This window comes from Macrosteles quadrilineatus, unplaced genomic scaffold (genome assembly GCF_028750875.1).
Source record: "Macrosteles quadrilineatus isolate MER2022 unplaced genomic scaffold, UCM_ALF_1.0 Scaffold_1__1_contigs__length_201487025, whole genome shotgun sequence".
Classification (NCBI taxonomy): domain Eukaryota; kingdom Metazoa; phylum Arthropoda; class Insecta; order Hemiptera; family Cicadellidae; genus Macrosteles; species Macrosteles quadrilineatus.
The window spans coordinates 78335231-78353477 of record NW_026542594.1 but is presented as its reverse complement, the minus strand read 5'-3'; positions in this window follow the sequence as shown (position 1 = coordinate 78353477).

Here is an 18247-nt window from a genome sequence, read left to right as displayed (position 1 = left end):
CACAAACCATCCTTGATTAATGTTTAATAATGCCTGAAAGTTTCATCACAATCTGTCGATCGGTTTCGGAGTCCATAAGGTACATACATATATACATACATACATAGTTCCTCTTTTATAGATATGTATAAAGGTTTCCCGAATTACATGTACTAACTGATAAAATTGGATTTACAAACCAATTAGTTTCTTTTCAGTTAAGGCGGGGACACACTTGTCATACACCCTTCCGATCCGACTCCGATCATACTGCGGTACGACTGTCGGAGAGGGGAATGGTACTTAACTTTGAACGCGGTTGTTTACACCTCTCCGACACGCGTCACGTCATACTCCGATCCTACTCCGATTTTGACTCCGATCACGCACCGACACTGCAGTCTATTCGTTTGTCGGATGCAGGATGGGTTGTTTCTTAAAAATCACCTTTATTCTTAAGATTTAAGAATAATGGTTTAAGATAAATATATGCCGATGCTTTATGTGAAATCTGTGCGTGCATACCTTCAATTTGAGACCTCGATCATGAAAATCGGACGGGTAGAAGAGCCAATCGACTTCGAGAGAGAAAACCCAATGTGCTTAATATATAAGATGGGCACTTAAGTAAACCACCTAAATTTCATTCCATACAGAATGAACCCAATTTCTTCGTTTTCTACTGCCCTTCAGAGATGTCTGACTTTCTTCCTCTTCATCTAGACAAACGACCATCATGGCTGAATCCCGAAGTCCAAAGTTTTTGAACATGTTTACCACCTTCTGCACGTAGTTTACAAATCAGACTGGCAAGTATTGATCGACCGGTGGAGGAAATCTGAGATGGGTCGGAATCGTGTATGACATGTGTGTTCACCCCCTCCGATCCCGCACCGATCCTTCTGGAATCCCGCAAATCGGATCGTAGTAGGATCGGAAGAGTGTATGACAAGTGTGTCCCCGCCTTTACTCCCCCCTAAAGAGATGAAGGTGTTACGGTAATACCTAACCTGGTGTCCCCAGAGGCATGTAGTGTAGTGTAGTGTAGTGGCCGGAGTGATGGTCAGAAGTCACTCAGTATGCGCCACAGCTACACCCACCACACTATTTACTCCGCCATTGTTTGTAAACACTTCCATTGCCAGTTCTTTCACCTTCTACCGATCAGCCAGTACACACACACACACACACATACGGGGTTTTACCGAATACTCGCAAACACCTAATTGTGGCATCTTTCAACCTGCGGCCACCAGTGGATGAAGGAAGGTGGTAGAAACATGTCTGCATCGATATTTTTAATGAACACTCCATTTTAACATCTAACATTCCAGTTTTTAAATTGTGGCACCATGCCACAAATCGGTATATATCAACAGTGTGTGGACAGGATGCCACTAATGCGTTGTAGTGCTTGAGCGGTGTGTGCGCCCCCCCTACTTCTCGCGTGCGCTGTTGCCAGTTCTCCGTTCTAGTTCCTTCATTCCGTTCTGTATTCATGTGGCTATGCCCTAGCCGCTGTAGCTCATTTCCCGCGCTCATGACGTCGTCTTTTATTAGTGTAAGGATTTTATATGAAGTTTTTTTCAAAGCTCCAATAATTTTTACAATTAATGGATTTAAAGTCAATGGACCAAATGAAATGTCGTGAGGATTACATAAAACTACATGCTATTTTGTTGATATTTTATCGTCACATTGTATGTATGGTTTACGAACTGAGATACTTGGAATAAAGGCCTTAATGTGCTGGGTAAATTGTCAGTTTCATGGGAATATACAAGAAATCTATTCTATCTATATATTAATTACGTAAGCCGATTCTTTGCGTCAAAATTGTGGGCGACTGGGAAGTCGTAGAATGACGTGAGAGGGCTCAAATTAAAGGTCTTTATCCCGTGACGGCGGGAAAAATAGTGAAATTCCCAAAATCTTAACACAAAATTAGATATAACGTACAATGTTCTCCATAAGAATAGCATTATAAGGCATTTACTGCTGATTTTTGTTTACTTCAATCCAGCTGATCGTGATTTTATCATTAGCAAGTAAGCTTACATTTGGATTACTCATTTGCCAGTCAATTCTGCAATGTAATGTATACTATATAAAACCAACTATATAAAGGGATAACGTTACCTTTAATAATCAAGACTTTTTAGTTATGTCAAAGTTGAAATAAATTGTTTTCAAGATTTAAGAAACGATTCAAGATTAAAAGAAGATCTTCTTTGTTTTTATTTCAAAACATATGTAAACGATTTATTCCAATTTTTTTTTTAATTTACTAACATTTATATTTGAGATTTATTGTAGTGTTTAATCAATATTTTGTATGAAGTGGAATAACCTCAACTGTTACTCTTAGAAAACAATTTGGGAATAGAGATGAAGTAGGTTCGTACAGGTATTTAAACGAACCAAAAATATTTATGTCGTGATTAGTTTCGATAACTGGGTAATGGAACCCTAACTAGCCGCAAAATAGTTAGTAATTAGACGTTGACTAGGCCCTTTTTTGGTAGAATATGTAAATCAATCGCACCTTTAGGAGGATTAACACCACATACCTACTTACACTAGGCTAATAGTGGTTTTTTTAATGTTGATCACAAACAAATTTAGGTCCAAGTTCTGTCAATGGGATGCCTTTACTTAAGAATAATTTTGTTAAACCTTTACAAAATGAGCATAGACTTAGAAATAATAACTGGGTAGGGTATCTCAACACACCATTTTTTGCCTTTTCTTATTTGACGAAGACAATTTCCAATACTGTATTTCAATCGGGGAAGCCTTGTTATCAGCATTAACCAAAAAACCAAAGCTACCTTAATAAACCAATATTTATTCATAAACATGTTTGCTGCCTTTAGCAGTTAAACCTCTGGAATCATTCAAATTCTTTATTGAACATAACGTCATCAACAAAAGCAAACAAAGACAAACAACAAACTGTTTTGTTTTTTTTGCGCAAAAGATATGTTGTAGTGGGATATCTAGGCCTATCCTGACATATAGAAAATTTGATTCTGAGTTTGTTTAAATATTCCAACAATAATTCCTTTACCGTAGCTTTTTAGGGACTATGTCCCTACAAGCCACTAGTTTACGTTAAAATACGCAATAAGTATGACTCCGTTTTTTCTGTATGCATATAATTAATTCATGGTAATGTAAAAGTATGCGTAACGAATTTTTCACCTCACTATGATGTTTTTAGCTGTTTTACATACATTTAGCTGGTTTATATTGGTGGCTGAAAGTTACGTTATGCTGGCCATGCCAGCTGTCATCGTCATATGGGGACCGAGCAGGGGTTTACATCCCTAGGGCCGCAAAATCACTTGTTCGCCTATTTACTTAAAACATTAATGTATATTAAATGCACAAGCAGTATCCATGGCATTGCAATAGACTTGTTTTTTGTCACAGCTGCCTAGACAACTATTTATTGTTATTTTTGATTTTGCTGATTCCTCAAAATATTTCACATAAATAAGAGGGACGTTATATTGCAAAACATACTTGGGTGAAAAATAGCGCTCGTACCACGAGCTAAAATGGGTTTGCAGCTCTCGATCGTTTCACGTTCTCGACTTCGTCCCGAACTTAAAACCCGATATCGAGTCGGCAAAACCTCACTGTAGGCCCTAGGTACGAAATATACTATTTTTTTACGGTGGATTTAGAGACCCAAAGATTCTCACCCCGTTGCGAAGCATGGGCAGATAGTTAGTTATAAGATTATAAAGTCTTAACTGTTTTGTCTGTACATTGCGTAGACTCATGAAGTGTTTGGTTATTTCTACGTTGTATATAATAAGACAGCCGAAACGAGTCTTGTGTATATATCTGTAGGCCTACGTTTGTTTGATTCTTACTGTCATTGTGCCTGTAACGCCAAAATTCCAATTCACGTGTCCTACCTTGGGAAAACTAGAGTACCGTTCATGATCCAAATAGTTTTGTAATTGTTTGAATAAATTTGCCAAGTTTGATCAAAATATATCCATAAACAAGCAAACTACAACATTTTACAATATTATTTATAAGAATAACAAGGGAATTTTAAATTTACAATTTTTGAATTTGTCCTGTTACCAATAACCGTCCAAAAACACTTTGATATACTAAATTATTTGTTTTCTAAGCTATTTAAAAAGGTCTGGATATAAATTGGGAAATTTTGTATTTTTAAGGTAACGTTTCTCTCCATTTCATATATTAGTAACAATATGTATAGTATCAAATTCAGTAATAACATTGACTACTGTATTTAAACCTTAACACAAGTGTTTATATATTCATTGAGGCTACTGGTGCTACCGCTGATGGCTTATGCATGTGTACGTTAGTAGCTAGCAGACAATTTGCCAACTAGGAACATGAAATCAGCTGTTCCCCGTCCTCACTGTCGCGGTTGCTCGCCTAGCATGTCAACAGCTGACTGCTGTAAAAATTGGATGAGGCGACAGTAACTTTTTCTAGTACGCTTCTTTACCATGGCATCAGCCAATTCAATTTTGTCCTAAAAAATGTATACACATCTCTAAGATTTGTTGCCAACTAACAAGCAATTTAAATAAAAAAAAAAAAAAAAAAAACTATTGTTAATCATCCTGCAAAACTGCTAATAATTCATGATCAAATTTTCATCAGAATTCCGTTATAAATCAACGATCACATAAGACCAATAGATGGAGCACATCTATATAACTAACATACAAGCAGTTGAAGCCAGGTCCGCCATCTTAGTGCAGGTTAGAAGTGGTAGATGCCAATGAAAACGGCACCAAAACTCAATGTCCAGCTTCAAAATAACTTGACATTTAGACTAAAGGTAAATCGTTGACACTTCGTGTGTAAGATGTCAATTAGTCTAGGACACTATTGGTTCTAATTAAAAGCTCAAAAGTTTATATTTTCTATTTTAAATCTTGAAATAAAGTCGGTACTTTTAAATGAGTTTTTAAATATGACATAACAAAGTTCGTCGGCTGCTACTGTTTTTATTTCTTCGTCAGGTAAGTAAAAAAACGGTGGATTTTGTGGCTAAAGAGCTCAATTTCTTGGATTATATATTTTTTTAAATTTTTTTAAAGGAGAGTTGTATAAAGAGTTTCAGAAACCATCTTGTGACTTTGAAAATTTTTACATTGTAAACCAAACGCTAAACCTTTAACACACTTTAATACGATATAGATACATATATTATAAATTAATTTGTAGCTTTTTAGAATTTTTCTTTCGCCCAACAAGTTTTTGTAATTATTGTAAACTAACTTTTTCTAAGATACGGTAAACGCTGGAAACAAATTAAAAGCGTAATTTAAAGGCCATTGTTCAACCGTCATGAATTGTTACATACCAACCTTTAGGGCCCATTGGTGACATTGGGGGGTGGAAGTCTAAATTTAGTTCATGACAATTACGTCAATGACCTTCAGCTCTGCTAGTAAGATGCTGTGGTATGGTAGCGTGTCGGGGAGAAGGGTAAAATTATTGTTCATGCTTACTCATTCGCTCTTACCCACAAACAAATTTATTTCAAGCCTAAAATGAAGAATGTAGATCTAACTTCTATATTCGTTTGGAAAACGTCAGTAAGAGGCAAGTCTAGACTGTTCCTATGTATGCGCGGTCCATCACTAGTTACTTTCTTTACTTATTTTTTTGTGTCGATTATGTATCTTGAGCAATGTAAAATCAAGATGACGTTGTTCAAACTAAGATATAAGTTTGGACTTCCTTGTGTGACCAAAATGGTCGCCTACAGAGCAACAGAAGAATCTACAATTTCTTATAAAATCAGTTTTATTGACATTTGCAGACAGTTTTATATAATTGTTTTAAGGAAACCCAAAATCTATTGGCAATCGTAAGTTAATATGATTTGAACTTTTTGCCTTATACAAATGAAATACCATGTGCATGGTCCTCTGGTCCTGTTAATAAAATTTTTTGAAGGGTTTCTTTTATAATTTAAAACTATGTCATTGCACAAGCATTTTCAAGGACTCTCTGCAGTTTTGCGTACTCTTGCAACTACTAATTCAAGAATCAGTTTGATGACCGATTAAAAATAATGTGTTTATACGTTATAAAGATTCAACTGTTAAATATCATAGTTTTTTAGGGTGGGACTGGAAATTTAGACTATATTAAAGATTTGCATTCATAGTAGAACATTATATACTTTAAGTAAACCAACAGAAAAAGATTGTTTAAAATTTTCAAGTTCATTTTAGAACAAACTGTTTGCTCCGCCTCCCAGTTAACTGAGAATTTCAAGAAGTAAAAACATATTAAATAAATAATAAGTGAAGTTAAATATATCCCACAGTGATTTTAAAAAACATTACACAAACTTCACGGATGCCAATATACTTCTAACAACCTTACTAGGAATTTCCTAAAACTGATATTGTACGTTGAAAAAGGTTTATCTATCTATCTATTCTATTCTATATTCTATTCTATACTATTATAAAGAAGAGGGGGTGTCTGTGTGTGTGTTTGTATGAGCTAATCTAAAAAAATACTGATCCGACTATGCTCAAATTGCACACAAATGAAGCTACAGCTCCGAGGATACAATAGAACTATTGCCGCTTCGATATTCACCTAGGGCTTTGCCCCGTGGGCTTTCAAAAATCTGAGATGATAGATTTAAAAGTAAATATTGATTGATGGTATCCATGGTAACAAAGAACAAACCTAGTAAGTTTAAAAATGTAAACAAGCAGAACTATCTAACTGTCAAATTTATTTTGATTTCACAATTCAACACAGCTGGTTCAAACCTTATTAAATACTGCACGAATATTAGAACAGAGGGGGTAAGGATTATAAATTTAAAATAATGATGTCACTAGCCTGAATGTAAACATTATTTAACATTACCTAAAGGAGCTGCCAAACCATATGTAAATGTAATTTCATTATTATAGGATTGTTTCGGTAACAGTACTTCATTTGTTTATGATCTAACTATACTGAGTCTGTTTGTTAATTATACTTAAATATACTTAATTTTGTGAAATGTTGTAATAATATTTATTTATTTTTATAATAATTCATTGTAAAAGAAATCATTCGATGGATATAGGAAATAATCAACATTCTATATTGCCTTATCAACCTAGGCCCTTATCCTGAGTTATGAGGTATTTGGTATTTAGTTCTTTTGATTTATTTGTTTGTAAACAGTAATATAACCCCTCTGCCCCAGCAAACCTATAGACTGAGCGAATTCCCGTATGCCTGATTATAATTTCACTAAAATATGTTAGAAAATTGCCCTATTAACATGTTTGGAACTATTGTGATAGGTTTTCGTTTACAGTGCAAACCATTAAACACATTCTTTTATTATAGGTATATGTGTGCTACACTATAGGATACCGTATAAATTAAAAGACCATATTTTCTTAAACCGTTTCCTCTCCCATCACTGCAATGATCATGTTCTACTTATATGCCAACCCCGTACGAAGGAAGGGTATTCCACTAGTTATTAATAAAGTTGAGAATACTAAAGGTTCTACAAAACAAAACATTGAATAATAAAAATACATTTGTATGAAAGTAACAGATAGATTGACAAAATTGTAAAACGATCGTATAATATCTAACAATATCAAATTATTTACAGTATCACGGTTACAACTTTTAAACTACTTTTGTTATGACTCAATGTTAACCTCTTTAGGACCTTTCATTTTATGCTTGTGTTAGTGGGGACTGGTTAAAACACCACAGTAGGTTTTACAAATATGATTGTGACATGATATTATAATCTGAACTAGATTATGCGTGTTGATAATAATATGTATTTTAATTTAAGTACTTTAATTTATTCGGTTATATGTTTACCTCATATAACATTTGAACATGGATTGAAACATTAGATGTCTTTGGAATACTCTGAGAATGAGAAGCAAAACAACTTTCAGCAATGATGCATCGAAATCTACCTTTACTGACTGATTCAGAAATGTAATTGCAAAATATTTTGTCCACATGACTAAAATGTAAAAAAAAATAGATGTATCAGCACGAAATAGTTTGTAAGATAAAAAAAAACAGTCTAGGACAACTTATATAGCGTTCTAACCTCAAACATTGTTATTGTTTCAGTGTACAAATTCAATTGATACAAAATAACTACGTTACCAATTTCTGTTTGTAAACAAAAAAACAAATTTTTTAATGGTTGCGTTATAGCTATTTACATTACAAGTGTAGTAAGAGCGTTTTTACTTCACGCAGGTTAATATTGTGCAACGAGCGGAAGCGAGTTGCATAATTCACCTAAGTGATGTAAACAGCACGCTCTTGCGTAACGTGTAACGTACAAGATTTTACCTGACCCGACAATAAACATGGGTTACGTACAACATTTTTCATTATCCATTTCACTCATCTTCTATCAGTAACGTTCTTTTACTAACAAAAGCTAGGTTAGGTAGGAAAATACTTTAAGCATGATAATAACATTCAAGCGCACAGCTGATTTCTAGCGTTGAACATCGTTGGCTCCATAGAGTTATATTTTTTAAGTTAAGCACTCAATGTTATTTAAATGGGTTTCTTTACATCACCGAGTGAGTTTTTGATACTTTACATCACTCGAGAAGTAAGGAAGTTGTATACATGACGCTTGGGATAGGGAAGTTTAACATGGTGGGTTAGGTAAAATCAATTTAAATTATTCTTGACTACACAAATTATTTGTAATGTAAAACATTGTTCAGCACTCGGAGCAAAAGTATATTATTTATGGTACTTAAATTGTTTTATAGTACGTGGCAGTATAGTATTATTAGTTTATTAGTTGCTTGTTGCACTGTTCTACACACTGCTCAAGCTCTACAACTCATTAAGTGGCATCCTGTCCACACACTGTTGATATATACTGAATTGTGGCATGGTGCCACTATTTCGAGTGTAGGCTGGCGCGAGAATTGGCAACGTAGCATTTGGAAAGTTATAGTTCCGGCGGACGGCGCGAGGCGCGCTAGCTACCTGTATGGTTTCGTGTTCCACAATTCGGTGTGTACCTGCGCTACTTAAACTCACATCAACGAGTTCAAAAATACTCAATTGTGGCATGTGATGTTTAAACGACGTAATAATGCTGGAAAACCTCAAAAATGATCGAATTAGCTGTGGCACCCTGAAAAAGGTGCCACAATTTTTGAAGGTGCCACAGTACGGCCGTGTGCCTGTGAAGGATGCCACTATTCGGTGAATACAAACACACACACACACACACACACACACACACACGCACCCTGTCGTTGAGCCACCACTACATAGTGCGACCCCTACGTTGTGATGAACGCATTCTGTTGATGTGTAATCGTTTAAATAGATTGATCTCCTTTAGATAGATTTTCGCCTTTACTGTTATACCCACTTAGAAACATGTAATTAAATTATAATCAATGTTAGGCCTAATTAATTCATTTGTTGATTTTACGTTGCAAAAATCACCCTAGACCCTAAATTGACCTGGATCAGTCATACAGAGATAATCTGCCTTAAACTTGCCCGGGTGATTTTTCTGCTAAGACGGCTAAAACCCTTACTGTCCAAGAAGCATATAATCGAGGTATACTATGCACTCTTTCACACCCACATTGTGTATGGCCTCTTGTTGTGGGGACATTCCTCTGGATGTCAGAACATTCTTCTCCTGCAGAAAAAAAACTGTAAGGCTGATCGATTCTGCTGAGTACCTAGAACATAGTAGGCCTTTTTTCAGCAAACTGGGTATACTGACTATTTATAGTCTGTATATCTTGCTCAGGTTGACCTACATAAAAGAGAACAACTTGTCCCTTACAAAACGAGCAGAACAACACTCCTACAACACCAGAGGTAAAGACCAACTCGATGTGCCATTCTGTAGGCTAAGTAAGAAGAAAAACTGTTTCCCGATACTAGCAATGAAACTATATAATGCATTGCCAGCTAGTACCAAGGATCTTGATCCCCGCAAGTTTAAGCGAACGATTGAAAAATGGCTGAAAAAACACCTCTCTTCTCTATTGAAGAATTTTTGAAGAGGTCAAAAACTATAAATCCTGCCGCCAATCTGTAAATATTCAAACAGTAAATTCAAGTTTTAGTTTTTATTTTTCTTTGTGACGATGGACTTGTATATATAGATATGTTCATAGTTCAAATTATTAGTTTAGTTAGTATCGACTCAATCTATCCAGCAACTGCTGGTCAAAGATGAAGAAAAGAAGTATGAAGTATGCATAAGTAAAATTACCTCAAGCATGACATGACTATGCATTTCATGTAATAGTGATAAATTAAATTAGAAAAAATAGAAAAAAATTAAATAGAGCATTTGTTAAATAAACCCATACCTTAAACCTCAACACTAAACAAACAATTGCCTATTGACTATTAGCCACCATCAACAGATCCAATCATAGACTAGACGTGTGTCAAGTCGTCACAAGGCTTCACCTGCCACTGTAGGTCATCAATTAAACGTCTTTGGGATCAGATTATTTAATAACCTTTCATTATACATACACTTTTCGTCAAATATAATTTCAGGTGCTAAATGGTAGTAAATAATATAGGTAATCCGATAATATACAACATTTAAATTTTGAATGAATGAATGAATGAAAATGATTTATTTAGTCAGGCAAATTTTATGTATAGCTTGGCTATAGCTATTCAGAGGTATTATCCTACTCTAATTCTATGGCTCCAAATTTGTTTTAAAATAAATATCATTCATATAAGTTAGGTATAAAAAAAAACGAGAGGACCTATGTACAAACTGCGTATTTTGGTAGAGTTCAAAACGTGTTTCCGATGTGAAGCGAACAATGCAATAGGCTTACCCTTTTACATTTCAAATATTCTATTTTTTGACAGCCATTATGTGAATAAAACAAGTAATTTACGACAAATTAAAATGTTTTGTTGTTGATTAAGAGACATATGCAAACCTCAATCAGGTTCTCTATGATTATCGATCAAAGTACCCTATTTTAAACCTATTTCCATAAACTATTGCGTCTAAGTGTAGTCGTGATAACATGATAATACCACTACGCATTTCAAATAAGTCTTTGGATTTAAACTTTTCTGTTTGGACACAGTAAAATATTTTTTTATAATTCTTGAATTTAAATTCACATATCTAAAAAATATAAAAAAAACACGAATATTTAACAGCTTATGTAGTTCTTCAATTTAAGTATTTCATACAATTTCAGACGAATGTCTGAAAAAACAATGTATACGCTTATATTGGCCTACTTAGTAGGCAAACTTTCAATCGTTGTTTATTTCAACCCGAACTGTACGATACCAAACACGTATTTAGTGAGACGGCAATCGCAACGCAACTCTCTCGATTTGAATCTGCAACGTTCATTTATCGCTCAAAAAGTCGACTATTTATTCCGTGAAGTACAAAAATAAAGAAAAACAACCCTCTATTTAGAATCAAAGGTACGCATGAAAGTGTATTCAGAGAATAAAAGGTAGAAAGAGGAACGGCGTATTGACATTGGCTCATTCAACAGCGCTCCTTTCATACGTTCGGCGACGCTCACGCTACGCGACTGTAATTGTAGTACAGTACCGGTATGTTGAGTATGACCATTATAGTCAATGGTATGACGAGGGTAGTAAAGCGTACTACGAACTCCTACTCTCACCATCATGCCATTATACTCGTACTTGACACCAGGATTAATAAGACCGCTTGATTTTATGCATATCCATTCCATTCTGCTTACCCATCTATAACAATAATTTACTTGTATTGTATTGTGTGTCTTCTTTTACCTAATATAGGCTATCTTAAGCCCTTTTCGTAATATTACTTTCATATTTTTGATTTTGAGACAAGTCACAGCTTTTTAATGGTTCGTAATAGAATTCAGCTGTCCTTGGCCGGGCCTTATCGGGATTGATCATAGCTGAGAGAACTGCTGATCTTGGTCGGTAACAAAACTATAATATCAATGATTCAAATCTCGGCGGAAAACACAACCTGGAGTGTTGGCGTTATACTTATCTAATCCAATGTACCTTTAAATCTAAACAACCTGGCCTGTGCATTGTGGAACAAAGTTAGTTCTTGTCGAACAACGTTGCACGGGTGTAACACAACGTAACTATGAATGAGACAATAATCCTCGCTACTCGCTACAGTCTATTTACCATAGGCTTGTCGTATTTGTTTAGAATACCTGGCAGATTACTTGTCTAAGAATATACCGGGTCTAGGCTAGCTTCCACGTGCTAATGAAAATAGAACCCAGGTCGACCACCGCCGGCCGCCTCTGTCATTCTCACTGGAGTAATCACTTGTCATTTGATCAATTAGATTTGAAAGAGGTTTTAAAAAAAGTAAAAACTGTATTTCTTAATTTGTTATACTTTGCCATAGTAGGTGTAATAGTTTGATTCGGAGAGATGGTCTACAAACTTAACTGAAACTATTTATAAAAAAATATTTATCACAACGTTCTTCCCATCATCTATCGTAAGCGATGTTGTGTTGAGATAATTTTGCTATGGTGGTCGATGGTACACATCAGTAACCCTTTCAACACAGATACGATATTCAATTTGTGAGACACGTTCGTTAACTTATGACGTTTAATTCGTATCAACATTTAGAGTTTGATGAAACAAAAGCCATACTATAGACTGCCGAGGACCGTTGGTGCTATGAAAATGTTGGTCGGATTATTGAGAAAGTTTGAACAAACAACTCGCTAAGTAGAATTTCGAATATTCCCTCGCCAGCGCGACCCTCAGTGCGTCCAACTTTTAACAACTGAAATAATCACCAAGCTTGGAAAATACATCGTAATGATCTTATCAGGTCCACCCTCCTCTGAGGTACGCCATCTTTGAATGTACCACTCCACGTCAAGCTCTTAGGAATACCTATACAGTATTTTACAAAATACTATGTAAAAATAAACGTAAAACATTAAATAGGTAATACATACAGGCTGTTTCGAAACTCTCCCAAAACTCGGTGGTCATATCCCTAAGGTCACAACATACAAAAAATATCATATAAACATACGCCTTATCTCACTTCGTTTACCGTCGGTCAATGTATGTATTTTTTAAATAACTTCCCATACCTTTGGAACCACTTGTGGTCCCAACTTCAAACTTGGTACGTGTATGATGACTATAGGATCTATTCTTTTGCAAAGCATCAAGTTTCTACTTTGTATAACTTCAAAATGGCGACCATTTTATTTTTCAAAGCTTAATAGCGCAAAAAGCATAAGATTTGTTAAAAAGTTACACATGAAAAAAGGGATGGAAATTTAATTCACTTTACAGAAATGTATAATTTCTATTGGGCCATTCCACAAATACGGAAAAAATCTAATTTTTCTGAAGTTTAAACTACAAATTTGGACAAATTCAACAAATTACCAGGTATTACCTTTATAAAAATTTAATTTTCTTCGTTATTTGTGTTATGACCCCATACAAATTGTACATTTCTGTAAATTTAATTAAATTTCCATCATTTTTGTCGCGAATAACCTTTTCATAAATCACATGGTTTTTGAGTTATTAAGCTTTGAAAAAAAATTGCCGCCATTTTTTAATTATACAAAGTAGAAACTTGATGCTTTGCAAAATATTAGTTCCTATTAGTCATAATACACGTACCAAGTTTGAAGTTGGCACCTTTAGTGGTTCCAACGAAGTTAGGGCGTATGTTTATATGATATTTTTTGTTTAGTTTGACCTAAGGAACAGGCCCACGGAGTTTCGGGAGAGAGTTTCGAAACACCCCGTATATTACCATAGAATATATTTATCATTGTGTGTTGGCGAAATATATTTAGTTACAACCGAAGTTTATTGTAAATACATGGCGATGCTATGTCGAATCATTAGTTTTTATACTGTAAAGTACTACAGTATACAACTAACGTAAATTACCATGATTGTTATTTTACAATGTTAGTGGGTCTGTAAGCCGGTATACTACTGTATACTGTATACTGCCTTGTCTAAGAACTACTGTGACGTCAAGAAACTCAGCCAGTCTTCTCTAATGCATTTTTGATCGAGTAATCAGTGAAGTGACTTATGTCGATAACACACGAGTTATTGCACTTTGTTACTTTGTACGTGATACAAAATGTATTTATTACTAACTTTAAAGTTGTCACTATGTTGTGGGTGATTCCTCGTCAACAGATTGGCTAGAGAATTAATTATTATTGATATCATAGCCTTAATATGTGGTGTTTTACCTCTTAAAATCAAGATTAAGCTGATTTTACTCAGCTTATAGCTGATTATTTTACTCAGAAAGTTAAAATCGTTTCCAATTCAAATCTTGTGCGGTTTCAATCATCACATAATCTTATAATCAATAGAGAAACCAAAACGTCCATATCATATAGAAGTCAAACATATAAACACTATATTGCATTGGCCTAGATTAGATTTTTACAAAGAACCAGGCTGATTTTGTAATTGCACGAGTAATTTTTTAATTATATTCCCACAGAGAGGTCGCGTCTATCATAATTTTATAAAAGTTGGTCTGTAGGATCGCTACTGTTGTTTACTACATGAATAGTCAATAGTCGGTTCAAAGGTAAAGGTTGTGTAAATAAAATATTCCCAGCTCAGGGAAATTGATATCAGGTTGCCTCGAATTGGTGCATTAATGCCTCGGAGTTCCGACATTTGCCCACATTAATGCCACCTTCTGACTGAATTACAACTACCTCCCGTGAGAAACCGGCGTTTGTGAGCGCTGCCTTTGTACTGCAAGTAGGCCAACATAATTTAATCATTATTCTGCTATTTCTGCTCAAACTCCAAACGATTCATCATTGTGAAGTCATAAGAAAAGAATATCTCTATCTACTAAACTAATCTATAATCATTTCGCTATAGAAGAAAACTATTAGTAGTTTTTTGCTTTGCACAGTATTATTTTTTCGACTTTCATTTTTTGAGATGTAAGTTTTTGCTACAACGGGTAATTGCGGATATTTCACATCACGGTTAGTAACAGCATGTTTACGATGTTTTGGGATGAGTCTGTGCAGTTGTGGGTTTCTGTACTGACTGGTTTCGTTTACTAATCACATTAATCACTCAAATGACCGTTCTATATTGATCCACTATATGGTATTTTGTATGTTCTAAGATCTCTCAATAATTTTAAGCTATATAATCACATTAAATAGAACAAGTGGTACCAGCAAACTAACACATACTTTCTCCCATTAGCTTGTCAAAACCCCCTGGGTTAGCGGTCGGAGTAACTATTAGGAGTATGTTTTATCTATGCTATTATATTTCATGGGTAAATCACACAATTAGAAATAAATGTAGAACCGTAATTTTTACAGTTTTAGAGATTGTACTGTTTTGTTTAGAGGACTATATACTACATTTCAATCAAAATCGTTGGATCCCTTGTTTTAAATCTGTTATTTATGAAAAGCTCACAATTAAAATCAAAATTTTCAAAAACAAAACATATGGAGATATCATGGATTATTACCGTCATACATTTTTTGATCAGCATTGTACGTGTTATTAAATTTACGGAAAGTAAATAAAAGAAACGTCTTATAACACTTAAAACATATATTTACGCTTATACTGTTACTCACAAGACGGTAAATATACAAAAAAGATGGCAAGTGGTTACCACTTTCTTTTATTTACTTTCCGGATTTTTTTTTTTATCAGACCACGGTTGTAGTACCTTAGTCCAATAGTCAATGGTACACATCCACGCACACACACACACACACACACACGCACACACACGCACATACATCACATACTGGACACACACCGGGATGTTACTTTGAAACCACTTTATATGGGTTCATGGGGTACCAAAACGGTTATTTCCACCAAAAACGCTGACTTCTAATTTTGGCGAAAACAGTACATTCTCAAAATAATATACGTATAGAGGGATTAAGTAGAAACAAATTTTTAACGCTAAGGAAGCGCGGTTATACATTATTTTTTAACACTAACCGCTTCTTCAAGATGAATACATACATGACTTTATTGATGTTTAAAAAAGATGAGCTATAAAATATTTGATCTTTGAGTTCAAGTAATATTTTATGAGTTACCAAATCATGGAGTAGTCCAAATCATGGATTAAACTATTTACTGTTTGCTATGTGTTTACCACTTTAAATACGGGTAAAGTAACAGTTATTTATTATACAAGTTTCACATGACACCAATACATTGGTCTTATTTTGCCTAAAAAGTTTTCATTTGTGAATGATGTGTTGGCCACCACTGGTTTCAAACTCATGACTTTACAAACAGAAAGAATACGTAGTTAACACTCCTCTGTATCACTGGTGTTGTAAAGTCACCAAGACACGTACTAGGACACCACATGAAAACTAAAACACGGACACTACACAACAATTTGATGTTTTCATACTTGGTGTCGACAAATACAGTCATCACTGGGACACAACTGTTATTTAGTTTTTAGTGATTCTGTTCACTACAGTTGTACAGTATGGCTTTGAAAGTACTCTATGTGTTACAGGGATGATGAAGGTGTGGAGGCTAGGGTGGCAGACTCTAGACTCCGGCTGGCTAAGTCATCCCTGTAACACATAGAGTACATAACGGCCCTACATAACGGCCTGAGTCCCGTGCAGAGGTTTACTACAGTTGTACTGTATGTGTTACAGGGATGACTTTGCCAGCCGGAGTCTAGAGTCTGCCACCCCAGCCTCCTCACCTTCATCACCCCTACATAACGGCCTGAGTCCCGTGGAAATGTTCACTACAGTTGTACTGTATGTGTTACAGGGATGACTTAGCCAGCCGGAGTCTAGAGTCTGCCACCCCAGCCTCCTCACCTTCATCACCCCTACATAACGGCCTGAGTCCCGTAGAGATGTTCACTACAGTTGTACTGTATGTGTTACAGGGATGACTTAGCCAGCTGGAGTCTAGAGTCTGCCACCCTAGCCACCTCACCTTCATCATCCCTACATAACGGCCTGAGTCCCGTGCAGAGGTTTTTCTACAGTTGTACTGTATGTGTTACAGGGATGACTTAGCCAGCCGGAGTCTAGAGTCTGCCACCCCAGCCTCCTCACCTTCATCACCCCTACATAACGGCCTGAGTCCCGTAGAGATGTTCACTACAGTTGTACTGTATGGCTTTGAAAGTACTGTATGTGTTACAGGGATGACTTAGCCAGCCGGAGTCTAGAGTCTGCCACCCCAGACTCCTCACCTTCATCACCCCTACATAACGGCCTGAGTCCCGTAGAGATGTTCACTACAGTTGTACTGTATGGCTTTGAAAGTACTGTATGTGTTACAGGGATGACTTTGCCAGCCGGAGTCTAGAGCTTGCCACCCCAGACTCCTCACCTTCATCACCCCTACATAACGGCCTGAGTCCTGTAGAGATGTTCACTACAGTTGTACTGTATGGCTTTGAAAGTACTGTATGTGTTACAGGGATGACTTAGCCAGCCGGAGTCTAGAGTCTGCCACCCCAGCCTCCTCACCTTCATCACCCCTACATAACGGCCTGAGTCCCGTAGAGATGTTCACTACAGTTGTACTGTATGGCTTTGAAAGTACTGTATGTGTTACAGGGATGACTTAGCCAGCCGGAGTCTAGAGCTTGCCACCCCAGACTCCTCACCTTCATCACCCCTACATAACGGCCTGAGTCCTGTAGAGATGTTCACTACAGTTGTACTGTATGGCTTTGAAAGTACTGTATGTGTTACAGGGATGACTTAGCCAGCCGGAGTCTAGAGCTTGCCACCCCAGACTCCTCACCTTCATCACCCCTACATAACGGCCTGAGTCCCGTAGAGATGTTCACTACAGTTGTACTGTATGGCTTTGAAAGTACTGTATGTGTTACAGGGATGACTTAGCCAGCCGGAGTCTAGAGCTTGCCACCCCAGACTCCTCACCTTCATCACCCCTACATAACGGCCTGAGTCCCGTAGAGATGTTCACTACAGTTGTACTGTATGGCTTTGAAAGTACTGTATGTGTTACAGGGATGACTTAGTCAGCCGGAGTCTAGAGCTTGCCACCCCAGACTCCTCACCTTCATCACCCCTACATAACGGCCTGAGTCCTGTAGAGATGTTCACTACAGTTGTACTGTATGGCTTTGAAAGTACTGTATGTGTTACAGGGATGACTTAGCCAGCCGGAGTCTAGAGCTTGCCACCCCAGA